This window comes from Sinocyclocheilus anshuiensis, unplaced genomic scaffold, assembly GCF_001515605.1.
Source record: "Sinocyclocheilus anshuiensis isolate Anshui unplaced genomic scaffold, SAMN03320099.WGS_v1.1 scaffold1787, whole genome shotgun sequence".
NCBI lineage: Eukaryota > Metazoa > Chordata > Actinopteri > Cypriniformes > Cyprinidae > Sinocyclocheilus > Sinocyclocheilus anshuiensis.
The window spans coordinates 42,758-48,423 of NW_015551094.1; the positions used below are offsets into that span (position 1 = coordinate 42,758).

The 5,666-nt window shown below is 37.9% G+C and overlaps 1 long non-coding RNA gene across 1 annotated transcript; it reads right to left on the reverse strand.

Annotated features, from left to right (window-relative positions):
- Positions 1 to 4,446: 4,446 nt before the first annotated feature.
- Positions 4,447 to 4,990, reverse strand: LOC107662673 (uncharacterized). The gene is made up of 3 exons (XR_001631238.1): positions 4,819 to 4,990; positions 4,676 to 4,749; positions 4,447 to 4,600 (listed from the first exon to the last, which is right to left on the reverse strand). It is a non-coding gene; the product is annotated as an uncharacterized LOC107662673 (long non-coding RNA).
- Between the last annotated feature and the right edge of the window lie 676 nt (positions 4,991 to 5,666).

Below are 5,666 nucleotides of genomic sequence, written 5' to 3' on the forward strand. Positions count from 1 at the left end.
ACATTCATGAATGTTTTTAATGAATGGATTTTATAATAATACAAATAGCAATGTGTAACATTTTACCATATTTAGTGCAACACTTTTATTTGTTCCCCACAAAATATTGTTTTTTCACTAAATGTTTGGATTTCTAAAATTATTGTGCACTGATTTTTCTAGAATAACTTTTCCTGCCGAATTATCCACTAACCTAGTTTATGATACATTTTTGTCATAGATTATAAATATACATAGGCCTATACTTTTTTATATTTGTTTATATTATTACAAATATTGTTTATTTTATTTTTCTTTATAATGAAGTAGTCTGTATCTAGTAGATTGTGAAAGAATGATTATCAGTTCCACACACAGAGATATATAAATTCTACATATACTTCGCTGGTATCGGTATCGGCCAATACCGAACCCTAGGTATCGGAATCGGTATCGGAGGCGAAAAAGGTGGATCGGAGCATCGCTACTAGTTACTCTGGGTTTCCAAGGTTTTTTCCGTTGTTCATATTGTAGCTGGTTTTCCTTATCCTTTTCCAGCTGTTGCCCAAGACGGACTAAAGTGTCAACAGAAGTAACTCCATTACTTCGAAGTTGACTTGCCATCTGAGGATTGATGTTCTTCAAGATCAGCTTAATGACTTCATCCTCTGAAATTTGTGGCTTCCAGGGTTTGCACAGAGCTCGGTACATGTAAGCAAAATCTCTTATGCTCTCATCTTCCTGCTGTACACGTGTTCTTACTCTCCGCTAACTCATCCTCATAGTCTTCTGACAAGAAAGCAGCAAGAAACTTGGATTCAAACTCCTGCCAAGTGGTTGTTTCAAGTCGAGCAACATCCCATCATTCTCTAGCGGTTCCATGGAGCACATTCCTGAGTGTCGCTATTAATTCTTCATCTGAAAGGGGGTGGAGAGCCATAAAATCATAACATTTCTCCAGGAAAATCAAAGGATCCTCACAGTCTTCTAGTCGACCAAAGCAAGGAAACTGGATTTTAATGGGCTGTTTCCCCATAAAACGTCCTCTGCCTTCGGCGGTAGCAGATTCATGTATGGGATTAAACTCAGAATCACCCAGTCCATATTGAAATGTTGAATGGAGTCGTTGTAATCTGGTATTCACCACCGGAGTTTCCACCACAGTTGAAGGGGATGAAGACGTAATTGTTTGCACAGATGCATTTGCTTTCACTGAACTCAGCTGCGATGACTTGAAAGCTTCCATGTCCAGAGCTAATTTATGAAAATGTTGCGTACACTGGTGAAATTCATCCTGTAAATTGCCATTTGAACTTGTCTGAGAAATAAAAGTGTTCATTTGTTGAGTACATTGATCAGTGGCCTTTTGAATGAGATCCAGAGTGTTAGCTATTGGTTCCATGACAGCATTGTGTAGCGAATCAGCTCATGGGGAAATATGAATAATTAATCATAACTAGTTATAATTAATTATAAATATTTAGATCCGCTGTAGATATTTACTTGACCTCTCAGGGTCAACTGTCTGTCAATTCTAAGAACATTAATTTCCTGATTAAGGTAAATAACTTTCTTACTGTACAGTTCTACAGAGAGCCTGTAGCATAAATCGGCATGATTAAGGGACTCCAGTTATGAGCAAACATGAAAAATTGTGTGTTTGATTGGTCCAGACGCTACAATTGAAATCCTTCAATACCTCTGTATGATGATTCTTTAGTCGCCAATGCAGCATGTTATTAAACTCCTTTCTGAAGTATTCAAACTGATAACTCATAAGCTGTTTTATTTCTGTTGTTTGTTTCACCGATGCAGTATCCACATTTAAAGTGAAAGTATCTACGGTATGTTTCAACTGACCAATTTCAGTGGAAAAGGTGTCTTTCAGACTCTGGTATTGTTTGCTGGTCATTTCACGAAATTGCTGAAGTGTCAGAGTGTCCATGAATCCAGTTACTCCCAATGAGGGCTGAGAGGAAGGTGATAAAGGGGGTCTGAGATTAAAACTTCCTGTTAAGTCCATATCCAGCAGAGTATAATGAGATGAAGGTGCCTGAAATCCTTCCAATGAACTAGGAAGAAGGGATTGAGTTCCATCCTGTTCTAAAGTCATTACGTCCATAAGATCCTCTTTAAAGACCTCTGTTGGGGTTTGATTTTGATCTCCGTCCATTTTGTGACAAGACTTGATCGGAGATGCAGCCATTTTGTTTGTAGAATTGGTTGTTGCGTTTTAGTCTTTTTGAATGATAAGGTGAAAGTTCATTTGAGTGTGATTTCCTTCTCACAAGCTTTAATATTTTAAGTTTCTAGTAGAGAAAACGTACAAAGATCTTGTGTAGTCAAATTTGTCTTACACAAAACCCATAATTTAATGAGATAAGGATTTTGCACCAGCAATCAATGCAATAATACCAATAATAATCACCTTTCAATAGAAAACACAACTCATTCAACACAACAGGACACATAGAATTGCATTCAAATATGTATATTCAAGAGTGAGCAATTCAAGTGTCTGATAAAGTCTTTTGATGAAAGAGGGACAAAAACAAACACCAAAATCAGTTCCAAATTTTCCAGCCAAAAAATAGCAGTAGTTCAAACAGTAAGCAATCCACAGCAAATAGTTCAAATATTCAAAATATTGTGAGAGAAGAAAAAAAGAAAAAAAAAATTAAATCCCCTATCAAAAACAGTCAACAATCATCCACAGCAGTCTGAATTGTACTTAGGGCTGAACGATTTTGGAAAATAATCTAATTGCGATATTTTTTTACCAATATTGCGATTGTGATTTAATATGCAATTATTTTTTAAAGCTCTTTATGTTCTGTATTATTCAACAAAGACAAGCTATGTTGCTTTACCACACTACTTTAGGTAATTCAAATTCATTGTAATAAACATATGTGAACATGTGGACTGCACTTTTTAAACACTGTCTGTTAACTTTAGACCAGAGGTTCTCAAACTTTTTTGGTCGCGCCTGCCTTTAAACCTATTAAAAAATCTGGCTCCCCCCTTTCCCGAATCCCCATCCCACCTCAGACTACCAAATAATTTCACTAAACATTATGAAAAAATTAATGCTTTTTTAATTTAAAAAACCTACAGGGAAAAAAATAGGCTTTCCTCCTCACGCGAGTGGCATCAGTGACACTGTGTACACTGGATGCGGCGCGACCATAGACTGTATAGGGCGCGACACGAAAAACCCCGACATTAAACTGATGCCTCGTTCTATTTATGACGTACTGACACAAAGTTCAAATGATTTGCAACGGTCGCTTTGTCACGTCCAGTGTAGAGTTGTTGCGGCGCGACGCACAACTGTAGCGTCCGGTATAGACACGGTGAGTTGAGTGAAGCCGAGAGCAAAATATGCCTCGTCATATTTTCTGCATTTAGCTTTTAAATGCAGTAGAGCGCCGACGATAAGCACACTTTTTCTGCGTATAAAACAATAAATCGCCACAGGAGTCTTCAAGAGGAGCTCCGCTCGGTATACTCAATGCCTCCCGGCTGCCGCCGCCATCTTGCCGTGGGTGATGCTTCTTCTTCAAATTTTATTGGCGGTTGGCAAACCAACTGAAAGGTGCATTTACCGCCACCTACTGGACTGGAGTGTGGGCAGTACTTTGAAAGAAAGGACAAGGAGAGGAGAAGAAAAAAAATTGTTTATACACATATACATATATATATATATGTGGCCAAGGCAGTCAAATTGGAAGCATTTACAATATCTAACTATTAAATCGACTACGCCACCCAGAATACACCGGGAAATAACCTTATCAAAAAGCACATAGGTTCGCTACCAAGACAGGGTGAGCATGGAGACGTGGACAGAACATATAAAGACAAGCACTTTATTGAAATACAAAAGTTAAAACCACACCATACAATAATTCTACAGAAGGTCTCAATCACCAAAACACAATTCCAAATTATACATACAGATACACAAAAAAATTGAAAGTAAAGGAGATGGCCAGCAGGAGTCCTCAGCCTTCCACCCAACTCGAAAATAAGAAAAACACACTTGTGAAAGCACAGCAAACTTATTAAAATCACAACACTCTGTGTACACATTACAACCACAGCTGGGCTCTCCCACTATACAAGTTGACTGAAAAATACAACAAGAGAAATTACAAAAATCACAAAATACAGAAAACAAAAACCTAAACAAAATTACACTCCGAAACAAAAAAAACAAAACCACAGATAGTCAAATATCTGCTCAAGGAAACAAATAACTCACACAACCACAATACAATCCCCCCACCCCCAACAGACACACACACACACACACACACACACACACACACACACAGTTTCCCAAAACTAAATACTAAATTTATTTATATAACATTTATTGAATAATAATATTTAATGAACAACAACAGTCATCATAGTGGCAGGCAATTCAGTCAAAAGTACAAAGACAGCGCTCTGCACACACACACACACACAAGCATATATGGCATAAACAAACTCACGAACGTAACCCAATTAATCAAGATGAGACCCAGGCAAAACAGCAGCGCCGTCACAGCAGTAGATGTATTCTGCCCCAAACTAACAAAAGTCCAGAAACCCTTACACGTGCAGTTACCTGCCGAACATGGAAAAGTGAGTTACTCACAATATACTGAGAATTAAAAACAAGGAAACTCACCATTTTACATACCGCGGGAGCGTTATGGCGGCGTACTACACATCTTTACCAGTCATAGGAAATGCAGGCTATTTGTGTGACGACAACTACAAACATAACAAATCAGCCTCTCTTCTTAATAAACAAAACTCCTTTTAACAACTAAACAAGCCTACCTGTAAACCACCGTGAGCGTCCAACACAGCAGCCGGAAAACCAGAAACAACGATCCTGGCGGTAACAAGCACATTGATATTACCATCCCCTGTATCCTTCCACAAATTTGCGGCTTCACCGCTACTACACCTACCGTCAATTCACAATGGAAGGACCCACAAAAAGGGGCAGTACCACCAATGGTGCATCCCAAGCTACAAAACACTCCCGTTTTTATAGCCCCCACAACAAGCTCTGATAGGTTTAAAGTTCCAGCATAACCTCAGCCAATAGCAATAAGGGTTATACCACCCTGCTACATTCATATATATATATACATATACACATATATATATATATATATACACACACACATACCTTCTCCTTTCCCCCTATATATCTCCATCAAATTCTTTCAATTATCCCAGTATTTCTCAAATAATTCATTAGGAGACTATGTATTTCCCTAGACATTGTTTTTCCAAGCAGATTTCCCACTGTCATGTTTTGTTTTCCAACTTGTGTTTCTAACTCCCTTCTTTCTTCTTCATACCTTTTACAATCTAATAAAATATGTTTTACTGTCTCTTGTGTGTTGCAGTGGTTGCAAAGACCAGTGGGGTGTTTTCCTATTCTCTGTAATGTAAAGTTCAAACCAGCATGACCTATTCTAAGACGTGTAATTATCTTTCCTTCCTTTGGATTCCTGCTCTGCCTAATACTATTTAAGCCTACTTGTTTTTGTATGTTATACAGATGTCGTTCAGTATCAGTTATGTCCCAGTAATCTTGACACATTTTGCTTGTATGTCCCTTAATAATGGTTTTGATTTCTGTTCTACGTAACGGTATTTGTATATCAACTGTT